The sequence below is a fragment of the Leopardus geoffroyi genome, chromosome A1 (genome assembly GCF_018350155.1).
Source record: "Leopardus geoffroyi isolate Oge1 chromosome A1, O.geoffroyi_Oge1_pat1.0, whole genome shotgun sequence".
Lineage (NCBI taxonomy): Eukaryota > Metazoa > Chordata > Mammalia > Carnivora > Felidae > Leopardus > Leopardus geoffroyi.
This window is the reverse complement of record NC_059326.1, coordinates 209840090-209862037: the sequence shown is the minus strand read 5'-3', so window position 1 is coordinate 209862037 and position 21948 is coordinate 209840090. Positions and strand designations below refer to the sequence as shown.

At 38.1% G+C, this 21948-nt stretch overlaps 1 protein-coding gene across 3 annotated transcripts in view; it reads left to right on the top strand.

Annotated features, from left to right (window-relative positions):
• The first annotated feature begins 1356 nt into the window (after nt 1-1356).
• Nucleotides 1357-21948, top strand: part of NIPBL (NIPBL cohesin loading factor) — a 201077-nt gene continuing 180485 nt past the window's right edge. For all 3 annotated transcript variants that reach the window (XM_045439988.1, XM_045439979.1, XM_045439996.1), the window contains exon 1: nt 1357-2182. The gene's annotated coding sequence lies outside the window, so the exon portion shown is untranslated. The remainder of the gene's footprint in view (nt 2183-21948) is intronic.

Genomic DNA, 21948 nt, shown 5'->3' with positions numbered 1-21948 from the left:
GGTCAGGGCCCTTATAATTGTCATTTATTCATTAACCAAATATTAAGCATCTACTGGTGTGTCAGGCATTGGTCTAGACATCATTTTCTCCACAAAACACCAGTGGAGAAAAACAAAACTTCTTGCCCTCCTGGAGTTTTAACATTCTACTGGGGAAAAACAGGTAATAAGATAAACACGTAAGATATGTAGAATGCCTGAAGGATAAAGTGGGAAAGGGGGACAGGGGACTCGCGGTTTCCAGAGCGGCCACGGAGGCCCCGAGATGACATCTGAGCAAAATCCTGAAGGTGAGGGAGCAAGCCCTATGTATACTTGGGGGAACGAGACTGGCACGGCGAATAGCAAGGGCAGAAGTCCTGCTGGCAAGGGGGTCAGAGCAGCCTCTCCCCCACCCCATCGCGCGCGGAATTTAGGCCACGGTCAAGACTGGCTTTTCCGCTGAGCTAGAGGCAATGCCATTGCAGGGTCTAGAGGAAAGGAGTAACAAGAACTGATTTAGTTTCCCGAGTGATTTTTGAGGCAAATGGAATAACCCAGAGGCAGAATTTCCCTTTAAGCGTACTGGAACATATACAAATACATAAGCAATTCACGTATAATCTAAATTCATTAAAATAGAACACAAATTTCGTCCCGCCTGAGTAAAATTCGCTTACCTACTGCACTTTCTACTTGAACGAAAGCTCCCCCTTAATTTACACAAACGTAACAGAACTGCGGAACGATAAAGTTTGTTACAACAGGGGGACCACAAGCATGGCACTGTGCACAATCACACTGGGCTCCAGCCTCGTGCAGTACCTCACTGTTTCAAGTGTAAAGAGGAAAACGGCGTTGGAAACTGGCTGGCCCCAGCCGCTCCCCCCCTACCCCTCGCCCACGACTCGCCGGCAGCCCGAGTCTGGGCTGGCGGCTCTCCCCGCGCGCCCGGCTCCACCCACACCTCGAGGGGGGCGCGGACCCGCGCGCTCCGGGCCCGCGGCCGGCCAGCTTCTCGTTCGCACAGCGTCGCCTACAGGCCTTTCTCCCGACAGTTAGGCAAGAACCAAGACCACCGCCAACAAAAAGACCAGAAAAAGACCGCGTATTTCCAGAAACCAAAGCATCACAACACGATTCCAATTCAATCCGGCCGGGAATCTTCTTCACCTCCAAGGGCTGCGTCCTTACTCCGCAGAAATAATGCAGAGACGGGCGTAGAGTCCGGCTCTCCAGATGAGGAGAGGTGTACGATACATCCATCCACCAGACTGCAGAGACACCATTTAAAAAATGCACCGTCGCCGTCGAAACGCGGGCGTCCTCTACCTGGTCGCCCAGAGCTCGGCTTCCTAAGCTAAAGACCACCAGCTGGGTTAGCGAGCCTGGCCTGCGAGCCGGTCCGGGCCTGAGCGCCCCTCACGCACAAGACCACCACCGAACTCGGGCCCCGCTCCGGTCGGCCTCCAGGAAAATAAAGACCGGGGAAAGCCGGCCCGTCCGTGCCGCAGCGAAAACGCCGCTCCGCAGGATCGACAATTAAAGGCAACATCCGCAGTCGCTCTGAGGAGGAGAAGGGCGCAAAGGACAGCGGCCGCCGCCTGCTGCCGGCCCCAGCCAGCCCGGGCGCGGGGTGGTGCGGCGCGGCGCGGTGCGGCGCGGCCGAGGACGCGAGCCCAAGTGGCGGCGGCAGCGGCGGTGGCGGAAGTGGAGTGGGGAAGAGGGGGTGGTTGTTAGTGTTTGGCGCCGGCGGAGGGAGTCATTCCTGCAGCTGCACTTCCGGTCGGCATTTTGTTCTGAGAGGGAGAGACGGAACGAGAGAGAGACACACACAGGGCTCCTTCCCCCCCCGCCCTCCCCCCCCTCCCTCCGTCGGTACCGACTCACCCGACACCACCAAGCCGCAGGGAGGGACGCCCCCGCCGACAGGAGGATTGGTTCCCGGGCCGGCGGCGATGCCCCCCCGGTAGCTCGGGCCCCTGGTCGGGTGTTTGTGAGTGTTTCTATGTGGGAGAAGGAGGAGGAGGAGGAAGAAGAAGCAGCGATTTGTCTTCTCGGCTGGTCTCCCCCCGGCTCTACATGTTCCCCGCACTGAGGAGACGGAAGAGGAGCCGTAGCCACCCCCCCTCCCGGCCCGGATTATAGTCTCTCGCCACAGCGGCCTCGGCCTCCCCTTGGATTCAGACGCCGATTCGCCCAGGTAAATTCCTGCTCTTTATTTCGGCGGCGGCGGCGGCGGCGGCGCCAGGTCCTCAGCGTCTCTCCTCCTCGCTCCCCTCCCCGCCGTTTCCTTAGCGGCCCCAGGTCTCCTCCACGGGCGAGTCTAGAGTTCGCTCCTCTCCGGTGGCAGCCGCCCTGGGTGGCGGTGGTTTTGTACTCTCTCCCGGCCGGCTCCGGTGGCGGGGACTGGGCTCCTGCCGGGCGGCCGGGGAGGCGTAGGCCCGGCGGAGAGTGCAGGCCGCGGGCCAGCGGAATCTACTTGAGCTCGGGGATTAGGAGAGCTCCGGGCTGAGCGGAGCTACTGCTGGTCGGTGACAGGCCTCGCCAGGGAGAAGAGCCGTAGCTAGTGAGGAGGCGGAAACAATACAACTAACAGCAAATGTGCCCTGTTCGTCCCCATATTTACAACTTTCCTGGTCCCGGAGTGGGGAACGTCCCAGTGAAACAAACAACCCCCCTTCTTCCCCCTGTGACCCCATGAAGGGAGGAAGTAGTTTCAGTTAGTGAGACAAATGTAAATACTCAGACACGGATCCAGTGGCAATTCGTGTCCTGTGTAAAACTTGTTTGGACATTAGAAAGTTAATAAAGACTCATTTTCATTTTTAAAGAATTAAATTGCCCACATGAATATTTAATGTAGAAAACCATAGTGTGGTAGACACTGCATATGCCCCCCCCCCCCCAAGAGTTTTTATGTTGTTTGACAGTGTGTGTTGCACATGGACTTTTTATTCAAAGGCAAGTGTAAAGTACTTGACAGGTTTACCCTGCCACTTTAGATTTGTGTGCGTTATGTAAGGACAATTTTAAACGACTGTATATACAATTCTCAGGTACTTCCTGATCTAAGTGTGTAGAAGCATACAAAGAATATTATCTGTTTTGAGAATTGTACCGAGGTATAGGTAAAACCAATTTTCTTTAAAAGCATACAAATTAAGTTATGCTTAGAATCCCAGGGAGGTTAAAAAAAAAAAAAATGTAGAAGGTGCCATCCTTTCATGTCAGGGCAGATCTTCTTGAGGTCCCAGGATTGTCATTGGCTGTTTGTGCCCATGATGTTTGACTGTGTAATGAGAGAGGTGTCATTTTAATAGGTCAAATGTATCTGTAAATGCTAGAGAAAAATATCAGTTCTGCCTTAACAAATTCTAGTTCATGAGTAAGTTAAGTGTTCAGAGCTTGTTTATGGAGGCGTTGGTCAGATAGGTTGGCATAAGGGAAGAACAATCCATTTAAAAGTCCTCAGCCATACAAATTGCCTAGAAAACTAAATGTTCCTGGTGTTAGACTATTTTGATACTTTGTCTCATATTCAGGGAAGGAAAACTTTCACTGCTTAGAATGAAGCAACACTGATCAACAAAGTCCCTTGTTTTACTAATGGGGGTTACATTGGTTAGAATTTTTTGTGTCTTGTTAAATTATAGTCATTGTAGAATAAGTAACTTTCTGAAGGTTATTTTTGAGTTTAGCCCTCTGCTTAAAATAAACTGTTCCACATTTCCCGCAAACGTATGGATAAATGTTAAAAAGAGTGAAGTTAATATAGCTGTCACGTACTAGGCATGTTTTTAATGCTATAAATCCGTGTAGTAGTCAGTAGCGTGTCCGTGATTTGTATTGGTCAGGGAGCAGTTTGAATTTTAAAAAGCCTGAAGCTCCTGCTGAGCCCCAATCCCGGCCTCCCTCCCTCCCACTAATCTCCCATTCCTGTCTTTGTGCTGCCTGCTCCTGTTAGACACTGTTTGCTACAGGGCCTCAGGCCTACACTGGGGGGGGGGGGGGGGGGGGCATGCCAATGGGGGCTTGTTGGGGAGAGGGAATACAGAAGGGAGGAACACTTCATATCTTAAACACAGGGTTTGGGGGCCAGCGGCGGGGGGAGGGGGGGTGTGGATAAGGTTTTCAGTGTAAATGTTTGAAAGGCCCTTATATGAACCTGTGATGCCTTTAGAACTTTTATTTAAATAAAATACGGAGACATATGTCAAAGGATGAACATATTTCTACTAAAGGTAATGGAAAAGAGGAGTTCTGCTTGTTTAGTTTTCATCAACAGAAGCAACTTATTTTTAGCGTTTTATAGTTAAGGGGAGCCTACTTACACAGATGTTTGAATCAGTGTGTTAGATATGTTTATGTGATTGATTTTTTTCCTGTGACTTTGGAATTAAAATGAATTAGTTCTTACCAGATCTTATTTTACCAATTCTACATATTTAGTGTTCTGTAAGTAATATAGGTTGTGTGATATCTTTCATTAAAGTAGTATAAACATTTTAAAGTAAGTTGAAAATATTTGTTGTTTGGTCCAAACCAATTAAATAAGTTATTTTTAAAGGAAAAAACATTGTAAAGCTCGAACAAAACCTAAACTTGAACTTAAAATTTTTTGACAATTTAGTTGGAAGGAATAATAATTTGTATTTCCCTGGAGATTATGAATACTCTGCTCTACCTCCCCTGTATTGGTTGGGATAGTCGCTAGTGGCTATTTCTGTATTTCTGTTATTATCATTATTTTTTAATTTAGTGAAAGAAGACACTATAAGTGTTCCAGTAGGCTTCTAATATCAGTTATATTATTTGGAGAAGTAATTCCTAGTATTTATTCAACAGTGTGGTTTATTGTTTCTCTCGAGTCTGTTGAGTTACAAATAACTTATAATAATTACTTGAAAAGAAAGCACTTCTAAAGTGGTGAAAGTCTAGTGAATCAAATTAACATTGAATATTAAATAATTATTTTTAGTGTTTTGAGAAGAGTACATAGGATGCTGCTTCTTGAAAGTCATTCAACAATTTGTTTACTGAAGTTATTGGAAAGCATTTTGAACCTGTGCTAGGGATCTTTATACTGCCCTCTTTAAGAAGTAAAAAGTTACATTTGAAGAAAGAAAGCTTGTCTATTTGAGATTATTTTTGAGGATGAAAACTGAAAGTTTTCACTTAGGATGATAGTAAACCAGGTTTTAGTTTTCTGCAGAGTGATCATTATTAAATTTCAAAAATACTGTGAGCCAAGTTATACCAATTCAGATATGTAATCCTCTTTATTGGGTGCCAGACTACCTAACTCAAACATGTGTTTTTTAAGACTTCCTATATTAATTTCATATTTAATTCTTTGGTACCAATCTCTCATCAGACTGCTGTAGAAACATTTGAACCCATCTATTTCATATTTTGACCTGCTCTATGTTGATGTAAAAATTAATGATAGAGTAAATAAAAACTAGAGAGTTTGAATTTTATATGATTTTATTTAACTTTCTCCACCCCATTGCTTATTAGGACAAGGATCATTTATGAGTAATTCTGGAATTTTAAAATAAGATTTTAGTGTTATGTGAAGTGATTGGGAAGAATGAGGTAAATAAAAATTCCTTTTTGAGAAATGTAACTTCAGTGTTGTTGATCACATTTATTTGCTATAAAGTGAATAGGAAGTTACTGGCTAGGAACTTTATGGAAACCTGCTAATGAACTGTTTAGTTGAAGATGTTTACTTTAATATCCTGAACATATTAAATTGACTTTGCTTGTAATTTATGGTATTATATAGCCTTTAAAAATCATTTTAAAATATACTTTTTTTTAGCAAAGAGCAGTTGTTCTTTATAATTGCTCTTTGAATTTTTGAAATGGTTCTTTTTCAAGGTGACCTGAGTTCATTTTTAAATATTCCCATTTCTCTGTGAGAGAAGTGTTCGGCATCATTTCCATTTTTTGATGAAAATCTTGATACTTAGAGGCCATGTGATTTGTGTAGGTTCATGTAGTGAGTGAAAATAAGGGATTCCCTTACTCTTACAAGTTTGTTTATTAGATTATGTTGCTTTAACAAAAGTGTGCGCTCTGGTCACAAAGCTAGGTATTGCTATTGCTCAGTGTTGACACTGATACCTTATGTGGCTTTTTCAATTATCTGAGTCCAGGGTGATTTTTCCTCTTCTTTTAGGGGAGCTATGATACCTGTCTCTTGGTTGTATTTTCCAGGTATGAAACTAGTACTTTTAAATTAGAAAGCCTGACCTTGTGGGTATGTTTGGTGTTTGAATGACTGAATTTATTTACATTATGTTCCTCCTAAAGAGTGTAAGTCAATTAACCATAGTTGTAGTAAACAATTCATAATTACTCCTGAAAGTTTTTTTTATAGCGTGGAATTTTAGTGTTTTCTAATTGGTTTAAAAGCAATTTTAAAAAGCAATTATCATTGTAATTTTAAAAAGTATTTTATGTGCTTAGAATTTTTTGCCCAGGTAGATAGTAAAAAATGATTATAGATATTTGTGTTGTACATTGTTTTGTTTGGTGTAAATCTAGAGTCCATTTTAATTGAGTTTTGTCAGATTGCCTTGTTTTAAGGCATATTTCTTTTTATTTCCAAAGTGATATTTTTAGGAGAGATTATTTCTTAATGCAACATTGCCAGCTAGATAAGATTTTGAGGGCTTATAATTTGCCAGAAATTGTGTTAAGTATGACTCTATAATATTACTTCATTTAAAATAATGAGCTCAGGAAATAGAAACTGTTATCCACAATTTATAGATGAAGAAAGAAATGGGGCTGGAAAGGTTAGAAAATTGCCCATTGTCTTATAATTAGTAAATGGTCAGTCTGATTTATATTTTTTTCTCAAGAATTTAGGATTCCACATTTCTAGTTTTAGTAAAATCTTCATATTTTGTGGTTAGTTAATTCACTACTTATAAGTCATATATGCAAGGAACTTGTGTAGTTGGGGCAAAGAACTAAAATATAATGCAGACTGTATATCCTATATAATACTTGAAATCAGATCTTTACCATCTTATGTTTGTTAAGCAGTCTGTGTAATTTTTACTTCTTTTAAGTTTTTCATTTTTGAGTTGAAATTGTCATAGCATCTATTTTTAGAAAGGGAAAATTTGGCTTTAGAGAGTGATTTCATTTATAGAAATGTGTGTAATCAATTGTGTAGTAGATGAATGTATAAATCAGTATGACTGATAATTTTTAAAAACTCTAGCGTTTTATAGCAAAAGAATGTTAATCCTTTCAAAGTCATCAACTTGGGAAATTGTGTGCTTTTTCTAGAGCTTTTGCTATTACATACAATCTTAAGGGGGTTCCTTTAATGATAACCTTTGGAGCCTTTGCGATAGTCTTTTTTTTAATCCTTAATGGCAAATCTTTATCTTTAGGGGTAAATTTGAGTTTCAGAGACAGTAAAAGTAATTTAGAAGTTAGTTTAGGAGAACTTAGATTTAATAAGATCTTTTTTGTGTTAGGCACTATATTGAGTGGTTTACATTTATAATATGTAATGTTGTTAGCGATATCCGTGTACCATGAATTTTCTCAATTCTTCAAGGTATATGAATCTAGTTGTGTTTATTATTCTAAGAGAGTTGGGAAAACAGAGGTATAGAATGATTAAATGACTAGCCTAGGCTCCCATAGCTAACAAGTGGAAGAAAGCGGAGAAAGGACTCCAAAGTTGATGCTTTACCGATCACCCTTAACCACTACACCGTGTATCATGATTTGAACCTCCTAGCTGCCCAGTGAGGTTAGCGATGTGTTCTTGTTTCACAGACAAGGAAATTGAGGCTCATCATGTTTAAGAACCTCGACCAGGGTGACAAATCTAGCAAGTGTTAGAGGTAGGACTCCAACCCAATGTGTCTAACTCTAAAACGTCTTTTAATTCTACCACCCTGCCTTTTCAAGATTTATAATACATTTCTTTTTTAAAGATTTACTTTTTAAGTAATCTCTACACCCAATGTGGGGCTCAAACTCACAGAGTTCAGATCAAGAGTCTCATGCTCTACCCACAGAGCCAGCCAGGTGTCCCTGTAATACATTTTTTTGATAAAAAGGATAGACTTGGTTATAAAGCAGTGACACTTTTTCTGTCACAAAGAGGAATTCTGAACTGTTTTGGTTAGTTATAGATGATTGATTATTTGATTACAGTCTTTTCTGTAAAATACCTTGTTAGTTTACACCTCGTGTAATGTACAAAATGTATATACACAAGTGTGCCTTTAAGAAGGATATTTATTTTTAAATATATGCAAGCTATATTTACAGAAATTGGTAAAATGGGAAAAGCCACTTTATTTTTATATTATTGTGATTAAGTTATTTCTTCTAAAAATGTCAAGCATTAAAAAATATTACCAAGAGGAGCATCTGGGTGGCTCAGTCGGTTAAGCATCTGACTTTTGGTTTCGGCTCAGGTCATGATCTCATGGTTTCCTGAGTTTGAGCCCTGCGTCAGGCTCTGCGCTGAGAGGACAGAGCCTGCTTGGTATTCTCCCTCTCTTTCTGTACCTCCCCTACTCATACTCTGTCTCTCTCAAAATAAATAAATAAACTTAAAAAAAGAATTCCCAAGGATACATCAAACCTCCAACATAGTTTATGTAACTAAATTATTTTGCCATCTTATGTGTGTGTCACATCAGTTCACTTGAACATACCAAACCTTTAAAGTTTTCTTTTGTATAGATTTGTCCATTGGCAGAAGAAGGAAACATTTTCAGTATGTAAAACCATGGAATTAGTATCAGTTAATTTATTAAAAGTTTTTTGTACTTTTACCTCTCCTGAGAAATTCAGAAGCTGTGACACAATTTTGAAATATTCGATTCCTTTTTGTTGGAGTTATTTGAGTCACTTGTACTTCTCAGTCTTTTGGTCCTATGCTGATAATATGTGCACTTGTTTAAAGAGTACTGTTTTTTAACTGGTCACTGATTCTAGATACCTTAAAAACTTACAGTGCTTGAAACACTAATGAATTATTACAATTTAAACTATAGTTGACTCTAAAAATATTAATCTTTATGATTTTATATTTAATTTTTTAATTTGCAAAACAAAAATTGTCCTTGAAATTAATCCTAATAAGTAAAATACATCACTGACTTTTCTCAACACTTCTACTTGGCAACCTTTTCAGGATTTTTAAACCTGCTTTTAGTTGTCTTTATCTGATAGGATTGTGGCTTGCCAGTTTCCACCAAAAGAAATTGATCATCTGAGTTAGGCTGTATGTAGTTTAGTTTTCCCTTGGTGATGACCAAATTGAAATTTTCTATGAGTATAAATTGGGCATAACTTCCCCCCTTTAAAATACTGTTCTTAAAAAACTGATACACATGACAGTTCCCCCCTCCCACCGCCCCCCCCCCCCCCCGCCAAGGTTCTGCCCTATGCTTCAGAAAACTCTAAAGTTGAAAGTTGAAGTGTGATGCCCTAAAAGCTATTATCATTCTTTCCCCTTTGAGAAAAGAATTAAGAATGCAGTATTTATGCCATAACCTACCTTTGGGTTATCTTGAAAGACACACATGACATATGCTTTTTACTTAACTTTATTAAGCTAGCTTTTTACTTAACTTTATCAATCTTTTTCCTCTTTCCCTTTTTTTATGTGTTTCTTCCTTTCTGTGTCAGTGTCCTAAGCAAAAAATTTTTATAGCACAGTGAGTACAGGTGATGGTGTTAATGTGGCTGGTTCTGTAATATTTTCCTTGATGAAAACTTGAGCAGTTTGAAAGGCCTCAAATTCTGAGATTTTCATAAGTTAATAATGCTAGTGAGAAAGCATTGATATTAACTGTGAAAATTCATATTTGTGCAGCATTCCTGCTTTCTTCTGTAGACTTGTGTTACTTCTCAAAACATCTACTCACAGACCAGAAATTTCTCTTAAGGAGAAAAAGAAAGCATGCCTTTTTCATGGAAGTTTCTCTGGTTATTCCATGTCATAGCATTTGCTAGTTTATTACTTGTATCTCTTGGATAAAATTTGTTCCTGTGTCTGTCAGCCATAGTAAACCACCAGCTATATGAGAGCAAGGAGACTTGCATTATTTTTATCTTTATGTCTGTAGTACCATTACGGTGCTTTTCCTGTTTTGTAGATATTCAATACATTTTTGTTGAACAAATTAGAACGGAGCTATGTGATATTTCCTAAAGATACATTTCTAAATCTAAGATTAGTGAGTGGCAAGTATATGTTTATGCTAATCTTGAAATATAATTTTCTTAGCTATATATGTGTTCTTAAGGCATCTTGCTTTTTGGGTAAGAATATTTTATTTACATACATCCTTAACAGTACACACATAACAAATTGTGTGTAAAAGTAAATCACAGAAAAACTTAAAACAGGGTTCCTTTTTTAATTGTTAGTAAGAATGGTAAAGTTATAGAAAGGGTTTTTTGTTTCAGTCCTTTGGACAATAGAATTGCGAGTAAGATACTGAGGGAAAGTATCCAAATACTTGTTTTAAACCCAAGGTTGATTTATTACAGTTTTAATTTTCTTTGTTAATTCTAATTTATGTATTGTGTATAACAACAATGTAGATAAGTTACCTGTAATGAGAAATACATATCAGTATGTTAAAAATGTTATTCACATAAAATAGTGATATGATGACTGAAATTATTTTTAAATTTAAGTAAAGCTTATTGGAAGTGTGATTTACACAATAAAATTCACTGTTTTAGATATACAGTTTGATGAGTTCTGACAAACATGTAGTCTTGCAATTTCTACCACACTCAAACAATGTTTTCATCACTTCAAAAAGTTGCCTTATGTCCTTTTGTAATCAGTTTCCTACTTCTGTTCCAGCTCCTGGTAACCGCATATAATTTTTGTCCTTATAGTTTTGTCTTTTCTAGAATGTTGTATAAAAGGAATCATACAGTATGTAGTCTTCTGTGGTAGGTTTCTTTTGCTTAGTAAAAGGCTTTTGAAATTCATCCGTGTCGTTGCATGTATTAGTAGTTTGTTGGTGACTTCATTTTGAAATTGATTTAGAATACCCTTTACCTTTGGTACTACTGTCAGAAAAGATTAAACAACTTTAGAATTTTTCTCAGATTTTGCAGCTGCTTTATTATTTGATATAATTTTACTTGCCTATTTTTACCCCTTCAAAAAATTTGTAATTGACATTATTATTAAGTGGTATTTGTTTTTATTAGTTAATTCTATCATGTTAGATGTTCCACCAACCAGGTAAAATATGCAGTGCCCTCTTTTTCATCAAAATTAAGATAGGTAGTATCATGTATTTTGAACATATAGTACATAAAAACTAGAATAAGATATGAGGGATGGTACAATAATAACTCACCAAAAACTGAGTTTACATTTTACTGTAAGTTTAATGTTTGTTGTTCATACTAAAAATAGAGCATCGGTTATAGTGAAGAACAGTGGGTGCCTCTCTTTTAATGCTTTAAGTTAGAAGGTGCCTGGGTGGCACAGTTGGTTAAATATCCGATTCTTGATCTCGGCTCAGGTCATGATCTCACAGTTTGTGAGTTTGAGCCCCACGTTTTGTTCTGCACTGATGGTGCGGAGCTTGCTTGGGATTCTGTCTCTCCTCCTGTCTGCCCCTCCCCGCTTGTGTGCGCGCGTGCGCGCGCGCGCTCTCTCTCTCTCTCTCAAAAATAAATAAATAAACCTAAAAAAAAAAAAAGAGAAGCAGTGTTGTTTACTGAAAGTTGGGGCAGATAATGAGAAAAGGGCCATTTTCTGGTTGTTTTATTTGACCACCTTTTTTGTTTTTCACCACTCCCTTTTTGAAACCTTTCTTTCCTTGGGTTCAGGATATCTGTCTCTTCTTTTTCTTCCCTTGTGTATTTAATATGTCATTTGTTGACTCTTGCTAGTTCTTCCTCCTCTGCCCACCCCTTAAATCTTGGTATTCCTGAGGTGGTTTTTTATATTCTTCATTCTGTTAATCCCTTCCTGTTGATCTTATCTATTTATATGACTTTTTATATGCTTGTTACCTGTATGCTGATGACTCAGGAATCTGCCTCCAGAATGATGTATTTTCCTGAGACAGATCCATCTGTCTAGGTACCTCCTAATGTCTTATAAATACTTCAAATTCAAAAGTATATAAATCTGAACTCATCCCTCAATTTTTCCCTACTCTCACCATTCTCCCCGCCCTCCAAAAGAAAAAAACTGTTCTTACAACTATGTGAAGTAGGTGAATGTTTCCATCATCAACTCAGTTCCCTAAATTGCAGATTTGGTGATAATGCTTCACCCTTCTCCTTTACTGTACCTTCAATCCAGTTGTCCATCCAGTTCTGACATTCATAACACCTCTGCATATCACTTGAATCCATCCCTCTTCTGTTTTAGATTCTTAGAGTAGGCATGTATATACAGCTTATCAGACAGAATAACTTCTCGCATTCATTTTAAGAAGACTTAGAGGTAGTTGTGAAAGATGTATTTAGTTAGGGTATTTTTTTATATGCTTGGGCTCTGGTATTTAAAATTAAGGTGTAGGGGTGCCCGGCTGGTTTATTTGGAAGAGTGTGTGACTCTTGATCTCGGGGTTGTGGGTTCAAGCTCCACGGGTATAGAGATGACCAAAAACAATTTAAAAAACTAAAATTAAGGTGTAATCTTTATTAACATTCATGCTTTATCGTCTAAATGAGACTGTCTTCTGTGCACATTTCCACTATATCTAAAAATCTAGGCTTCTGACGGACAACCCAGTATATATTGACTAGAACAGTTTAAATGCCACCTTTATCCTTCCATACCTTACGTTTAGAGTAAAATAATTCATAAATGTGTATGTTTATTTTGATACTGTGTTGATGTGTTAAGGAGCAGAGTCAAGAGTTGAGAAGAAAATGGGACTGTAGGAGGAAAGGGTAAATGAGGACTTTTAAATTAACTTTACTGGGGAGCCTGGGTGGCTCAGTTGGTTAAGCCTCTGACTCTTGACTTTGGCTCAGGTCATGTTGTCTGGGTTGTGAGATTAAGCACCTCATCAGGCTGTGTGCTGGGCATGGAGCCTGCTTAAGATTCTCTCTCCCTCTCCCCCTCTCCTGCTCAGGTTCTCTCCATCTCCTCTCTTTATAAAAAATATTTTTCTCCTATACTATAGAAACAAGTTCACTTGAATAACTTTCACTTTTATTGCAGATAACAATATTAAAGAAACAAATACAATGGGATATGATACCATTTGGTTGCTAGGCATTCAGACATTTTTAATGGCAAGAGTCAGATATAACTATATTACTTGCTTGTGAAGTTATTGCTGGTGGTTTTGTATAATTTACAATGTTTCTTCCTTAGAATAAGAAGTTGTCTCCTTCATTCTCCATTTCAACAAAAGGATCTACTTAAGAGTTACTGGTTTAAATAACCCTGAGTATCTCTTTTGTGAAGGACACACTACAATGTGATGTTATTTTGAAAAACAAACATGTCTTCACTATATCCAGAGTTTATAACTAAAGAAATAATAGGTGCTATGTTGTGCTGCAGTGCTAATTACCATGTTTTTGAGAAAATGAGATCAATCAAAAGGCAATTTACAAAGACTGACAGGAGAATCCTGTCTTGGAGTCTCTGGTACCTTGTACATTGTCAGCACTCAACAAACAATTGTTGAATGAATGAATTTGAATTATATTTCAGTTTGGGGATGTAGGACTAATTTGAGTGACAGAAGATGGGTGGGGTTTGTTAAACAATGAGTAAATTTGATGGAAGAAACAAAACACAAAGCCCAGAAAAGGTGGGAAAACACTTAAAGCAAAGAATTGGTATAATTTAGTTAATTGCTTATATTTGGACAATTAGGTTTGCTTAGCTGGATAAGAGAAAAATCTGTATGCAGGTGGTTTGGATTCTTTCTATTATTCCTGTTTCAGATTTGCTTCTGGTTTCACGTATTGCCTCTGTACTTCTGTCTTCATTGCTATGGGATAAATTTGTAGGCTCAAGGCTAAAATGACTTGCAAAAACCAATTGAGAGTTGGTGGGAAAGGGAGAGAAATATTATAGTTCTTCAGTCTTTTGCAGTTATTCAAGGTTTGTAGTGTATGTCAAAGTGTCATTGCATGTCTTCAGTATTCAGATGAAGGGGCATAAAAACTAGAACTTAAAATGACTTACAATTTGCAACAAGTTTGTTTGTGACTGACCTAGGATGAAATTTAGTATCTGAGTCTCTAATATGCTGTTAGGTGTTGAGCCATGCTGTTACCTACATGAATTATCCTTTGATTTTAGTGATTCTTTATAAAAACTTCATAGTTCAGCAATTCTCCATTCTCTTAGTTTTCTTGGAAACTAAAACCACTTATAGTTTTCTGGTGTGTTAAGTAAAGCTAAATTGTGGAACTTAGAATGTAAAATCCTTTAAGAACTTCAAAGTTAAAGACTTCCCTCTTTTTTCCAATTACAGAAGCAATGTAGGAAAAAGCTACATGCTATTTGGAAAATAAGAAAAATATTTATAATCTCATATTTTATGTTTTTCCTACTAGTTTTTTAATAAAAATATATGAATATAATTTTAGTTAAATATGTATTCATGGTTTAAATTATACATACATAGACTTGTTTTGTCTTAAGGTTGTCTCATTAAGATTTTCCTAATTTCCTAATGGTGTTCGTAATTATTTAAAATTTTACCCCAGGGCTCTTGGCTGGCTCAGTCTGAGGACATGCGACAGTGGATCTTGGGATTGTGAGTTCGAACCCCCCATGGGGTGTAGAGATTATTTAAATAATAATAATTTTTTAGAAACTTTAAAAAATGTTACCCAGGGGGCGCCTGGGTGGCGCAGTCGGTTAAGCGTCCGACTTCAGCCAGGTCACGATCTCGCGGTCCGGGAGTTTGAGCCCCGCATCAGGCTCTGGGCTGATGGCTCAGAGCCTGGAGCCTGTTTCCGATTCTGTGTCTCCCTCTCTCTCTGCCCCTCCCCCGTTCATGCTCTGTCTCTCTCTGTCCCAAAAATAAATAAACATTGAAAAAAAAAAATTAAAAAAAAAAAAAAATGTTACCCAGTATTTTGTCAGAGAATGAACCATAATTTCCTAAGTCATTCTGTTGAACATTTTATTTGCTCTCACTTTTTTTCCTGTATAAAAATAAGACAGTGGAACATCTTTATGTGTACTGCCCTCACGCCCTTTGGGGAGTTTATTCACTTAGAGTTGTAATCTAATAAGTGGAAGTTGGGCCAAAAGGTTTGAACATTTTTATGGCTCTTAATATATATTTCCAAAAATAGTTTTACCTTTCCATAGTCAGTATTTTCATTCATGTTTTAATTCATTCAGTAAATGCATTTTTTTCATATAGATGCAAATTCCCTATTAAGATTATTCTTGGGTCATTTAACTGCTCCTCTTGCCCACTATTGTGGATGTGATCTTTTTTTTCCAAGATATTTTTGAACTCCTTGATGATGAAGGTCCTAAGCTTTTTCAAGCTGGATGTATCATTTGGAGGTATTATATAGTGAAATTAGCATAGAATCTAATCTAAACTAGTTGCTAACCAAGTGACATTCAAGTCATTGAGCTCATTTCTTCAACTATAAGCTTAAGGGGTTATTGGGTGGTCTCAGATTTTAGGATTTTTATGGATTAGTAAAAACACAAAGGTATAAAAAAGGAATTTAGATAAATGAAAAAAAGGAGTAGTTCCTAGAGATACAGTTGTAGTTAAAAGATCATCAATCTTCTATTAGTAGAAAAAAAAAAGGTAAGAAAATTTCTAGATTGGAATGTACTAGAAAGAAAAATAAATTTTTAGGTAGGTCCTAGTACTTACTCTTAATATTTGAAATAAGAAATATCTAATATGATATGGACATGGCAATGATCTCATATTCACTTATTCATCAAACATTGAGCATTTCCTGTGTCTCAGGAACTATAAGATATTAGAGATGCTGAAATAAAAGATGCTAGCCTTGCCTTCAAGGATCTTAAAGTCTAATATAGACAGGTAAACAAAGATTATATTACACTATCAAGATTCACAAAGAGAGCAGGACTGAGGGGGATCACCTAATTTAGACTAGAGATGAGGTGTAAACTAAATTTTGAAAGTCATTAATTAGATTTAAGAGCCCGGGGCAACAGTTCCATTTTAGAAACTGCAGATGCTCAGATTATCGGAGTATGGGGCTGGGAAAGGAGCATGCCAAAATGATTTGAAGCCACAGAGAGGGACATAGGGATTATAGAGGGATTATGAAGGAATTGTATATGCCTTTACAAACTCTGCATTTTATTTTAAAGGCACTGGGGAATCAAGAAATTATTTAGTAATGAAGTATGTTTTGTATTTGAAAAATATTTTTTTGGCAGCAATGCAGAGATTAGATAGTGGGCAGAAAAAAGGAGGGTAGGGCTGCTATTTAGGAATTGATAAGGTCCTCAGTTAAGGTAGTGAGAATGTGGAGGAAGAAACTTATAAAAAATGTTAAGGAAATAGCCTGGATACAGTTTGGTATATTGGGTAATGGAGAATGAAAAGAGTTAAGGATGCTTCCTTGATTCTCAAGTTTCATACTTGTGGGGCTTGGAATTTAGAAGTTCCGCTCACTAATGTTAAGAATAGAGGAGGAGGGGGCACCTGGGTGGCTCAGTCGGTTGAGCGTCCGACTTCGGCTCAGGTCATGATCTCACGGTCCGTTGGTTCGAGCCCCACGTCGGGCTCTGTGCTGACAGCTCAGAGCCTGGAGCCTGTTTCAGATTCTGTGTCTCCCTCTTCCTCTGATCCTCCCCTGTTCATGCTCTGTTTCTCTCTCTGTCTCAAAAATAAATAAATGTTAAAAAAAAAAAAAATAGAGGAGGAGAAGGTTTTAAGTGGTAATGTGGAAAAAGGGAGGGAGGTGGTACCACAATTTTTAGGCACAGTGACCTGTGGGACATTCAGTAAGGTGGATATGAGAGTCTAAATACTTCAGGTCTTCAGAGCTCAGAAGACATTAGGCTTTTCTTTGGCAAAGAACATAATTATGAATTGGTCAATTAGAGGATTATTCTCATGTGGAAGACATTTCTAAATCTATGTACACTCTTTAAATGGATATATAAAATTTAACTTTAAAACCATGTTGAGGTGACTCAGTTGGTTAAGTGTCCAACTTTGGCTCAGTTCATGATGTCACATGATCTCACAGCTTGTGAGTTCAAGCCCTGCATTTGGCTCTGTGCTAACAGCTTAGAGCCGGGAGCCTGCTTTGGATTCTGTCTGTCTGTCTGTCTGTCTCTCTCTCTCTCTGTGCCTCCCCTGCTCATGCTCTGTCTCTTTCTCAAAAATAAACATTAAAAAATTAAAAAAGAAAAAAGTTGAAAACCTTGGATTCCTTTATTATCTCAACTGAGAATATCCAGTGTAATATTCATTTTATTATTATAGTTCTGGTATATACATACAAATTAGAATTAGCACAGTTTGTGTTTTTAGGTTTGTTTATTTTGAGAGAGAGTGAGAGACTATGTGAGCAGGGGAGGGGCAGAGAGAGGAGAGAGAGAATCCCAAGCAGGCTCCTTACTGTCAGCACAGAGCCCCATTCAGGGCTCAAACTCATGAACTGTGAGAGCCAAAATCAAGAGTTGGATGCTCAACCAACTGAGCCACCCAGGCTCCCTGAGTATTAATACATAGCTTTTAAAGCCAAAATAAGTTTTGCTGCCTATGAATAAGAATACAGTCTACCCAGAGAAAGACAAACAGCATATGATTTCACTTTTATGTGGAATCTAAAAAACAAAACAAATGAATAAACAAAAAACAGAAACAGAGTCATTATTAATATAGAGAATAAACTTATGGTTTCCAGAGAGGAGGGAAGTTGGGGGGATGGGTGAAATGAGTGAAAGGGAGTGGGAAATAACAAGCTTCCAGTTACAGAATGAATAAATCACAGGAATAAAAGGTACAGTATAGGGAATGGAGTCAATGGTATTATAATAGCGTTGTATGGAAACAGATGATAGCTATACTTGGGGTGAGCATAGCATAACATATAAACTTGTTAAACCTCTATATTGTATGTCTGAAACTAACGTAACATTGTGTGTCAACTCTACTTCAATAATCTTTTAATTAAAAAAAGACAAAAAATATAGTCTATGAAACACTATCACTTTTCACATTCTATTTTTTTTTTTCCATATTATTTTGGGGAGAGTGCACGTGGGGGAGGGGCAGAGAGAGGGGGACAGAGGATCTGAAGCAGGCTCTGTGCTGACAGGCTGACAGCAGTAGCCCTAAGCCAGATGTGGGGCTTGAACTCCCGAAACATGAGATTATGACCTGAGCCGAAGTCAGACGCTCAACCAACAGAGCCAGCCAGGTGCCCCCACTTTTCACATTCTAGACAGAATGGGTATTGAAAAATTTAGTGGTTTGGTCAAATTGTTGTAGGCATTAATGGTTATTTGAAAATGACTTTCTTCAAGGCTGATCTAGAAGATCTCTCCAGTCTTAAATCAGAGTTAAAAGAGGTATGGGTGATTTCTATGTGTTTTTGGTTTTGGTTTTTAAATCTTATGTGGTTTAAATTACCAGAAGAGAATAATACCATTTCGTCTTGAGGCTTGCCTTTTCAGAATATGGGTCATATACTACTATGAACTTAGAATAACAAAATGAATGCTCTTGTATGACTTTTCTATTGTATAAGGCTCTTTCTAGGGCCTTCCTGGTGTATTTGTTTATCCAGATTAATCAGAAGACTGCCCCTTTGGTTAGTTTTGTACTGAATCCACACATAGTGAGATCTTTTAGTGAGAACTATGTTACTTTCTCATGAAGGGATTATTTTTACAAATATAATTAAACGTCTACTTTTAGAATAAAAAAAATGGTAGTGGCTTATCAAAAGTATTACGTGCAGAAATCATTATAAAGGAATCAAACTGGGGGTGCCTGGGTGGCTCAGTCAGTTAAGCGGCCGACTTCGGCTCAGGTTATGATCTCGCGGTCCGTGAGTTCGAGCCCCGCGTCGGGCTCTGTGCTGACAGCCCAGAGCCTGGAGCCTGTTTCAGATTCTGTGTCTCCCTCTCACTGACCCTCCCCTGTTCATGCTCTGTCTCAAAAATAAATAAAACGTTAAAAAAAAATTAAAAAAAAAAAAAAAGGAATCAAACTGACTTACCCGAAATGATTGACCAGGTGTCATAATGTCAAAATGAAAACTTGTGCTTTCCTAGAATCTAAGTACATTCACGCAAATGTACTTGGTTTGGTTAAAGAGGTGGCACACCAGAATCACCTAGAGAATTTTTTCAAACTGAAACCTTTTCTAGAGATGTAAGTTAAGTTTATAAGCCTCTCCTTTAGTTCTTTCTGTAGGCTTTTTAATCATTCCACAAGAATTCATTGAATACCATGTGCTCACCAATGAATTCTAGGCATTTGCTATTAGGATTTTTTTTCAGCCTCCCTCTCAAATTTTACATGGCTGCCTAAAAGATCCCTCTTTTTTTCTATCCTGTAAAAACATTATCTGAGAGGCATAAAGGAGCAAGGAACTGTGGTGAGCAGAATTATTTGTAAGTTAGAATTAAAAATAGAATGGAGAGATGTGTTGAGTCCTGAAGAATGGAGGGAAGTTGCTGGATACTAGAGAGGACATAGAACTGAGGAAAGAAGTTAGAGTAGCAGATGCTAAAAATGAATTTGGCAAAAGAATTGTTAAGAAATTGAAGTAAAAATTTTTAAATATAAGCAACAGTACTTAGAATATAATAAAAAAAGCAGTGAGCTGACTTCTCTGTTCCTAAAGGTCGCTTATGTTTAAAAAGTTTACTCAGAAGTCAAATTGCATTATCTTGTGTATGTTGGATGCAAAGTGCTTAAGAGTAACATGTAAAATGCTTAGAACTATGCTGTACACTTACAGTAGTTGTCCTCAGCAAGTATTTATTTTTATTAGTTGACGGCTACCTTTCTCATTGTGATTTGATGAAAAATATATCCTTGTCAACTCTATTCCTAAATGAAAATAGGCTAATTTGCGACATTTATAATGAATTATTAGGAAGAAAGATATTTGATAAGAAGCAAAGAAAAAATAATTAATTTGGCTCAAGTTAATCTGGTATTGAAATATGAATACTCCTGGGACACCTGGATGGCTCAGTTGCTTAAGCATCCTACTTAGGTTCAAATCATCTTGCAGTCCATGAGTTTAAGCCCTGTGTTGGGCTCTGTGCTGACAGCTCAGAGCCTGGAGCCTGCTTGGGATTCTGTGTCTCCCTCTCTCTGTCCTGCCCTGCCCTACCCTACCCTGCTTGTGCTCTGTCTCTCTGTCTGTCTGTCTGTCTGTCTCTCTCTCTCTCAAAAATAAATAAGCATTAAAAAAAAAAAAAGAAATATGAATACTCCTTCCCAATATAACTTTGCTGTATACCCCAGATCAAGGGACATATCCCAAATAATAACTGCCTATATGAGGAGCTTGATTTATCTCGTCTTTAATGTCTAAAGTTAATTATGCCTCCAAAGGTGTTGTGTTATATACTATTATGTATGATAATATACATGTATGGACAGAATATGTATATGTATATATATATCCACTATATTTTGATAACTCATTTTGTATTTTCCTGCTTTACACCTTTTAATCAAGACATTTACCTCCTTTTTTCTCCATCTATTCAAATCCTATCCTCTCTTTGTCAAGATCTTACTGGTTTTTTGGTGGTGATAGAAGAGAGTAGCGTAACAGAATCACCTAGGCTCCCCTCCCACCCCACCCCCCCCCCCACCCCAGCTTATACTTTTCCTTTTTTTCCCCCAGGCTGTTCTCCCTTTTCTGCTGCCCCAAGTGATGTGTTCTCTTCCTTTTCTAATATATACCTGTGTGTAGGAGTTAGTTATTTAAGTTATATGTTGACTTCCTATGTTTTCTTACATATTGAACTATGGTTTATTTTGTTTCATTTTGCATTGTTTGTATTATGTGCTTAGAGTGTGAACCATTGGAGGGCAGGCTCTGCCTGTGGTACCTGGTAGAGTGTTTGGCCTGGAGCAGGCTCTTAGCAAGTGTTTGCTTATAACATATGTGGCTCATCTGAACTAGATTTATTAAAAGATTTGAAAAAAATCTCACATTCTCACAAACCATAAAATTCACTCTTTTAAATTGTGCAGTGGTAAAATTTCAGTGGTTTTTAGTTTATTCATAAAGTTGTGCAACCATTATCATTATCTAGTTTCCAGAATCTTTCATCACCCAAAAAAGAAACCCAGTATCCATTAGCAGTCACTCCCCATTCTTCCCTTCTTCAGCTCGTGGCAACCAGTAATCTACCTTCTGTTGCAACAGATTTCCTTATTCATAAGTGGAATCACATAGTGTGACCTTTTTATATCTGGCTTCTTTCACTTGGTCTTCTGCATTGTAGCATGTATCAATGCTTCATTTTTTATGGTCAAATAATATTCCATTGTATGGATATACCACATTTTACTTGACCTTTTGTTAGTTGATGGACATTTGGGTTGTTTTCACCTTTTGGCTATTATGAATAATGGTGCTATAAACATTCACATATGAGTTTCCATGTGGGCATGGATTTTCAGTTCCCCTATGTAGATACATAGCAGTGGAATTTCTATGGCATATGCTAACTAACTCTGCTGAACTGCCAGACTGTTTTCCAAGGAGGCTATGTGATTTTTACATTTCCATTTTCAGTGTTTGAGATTTACACTTTCTGTATATCGTCACCAATACTTGTTATTGTGTGTTTGAGTGTAGGCATCCTGTATGCAGTGGTATCTCATTGTGGCTTTGATATGCATTTCCCTAAGGATTAATGATATTGAGCATCTTTTCATTTGCTTATTGGTTTTTTATATATCTTTGGAGAAATGTTTCTTCTAATCTTTTGCCCATTTTTGAATT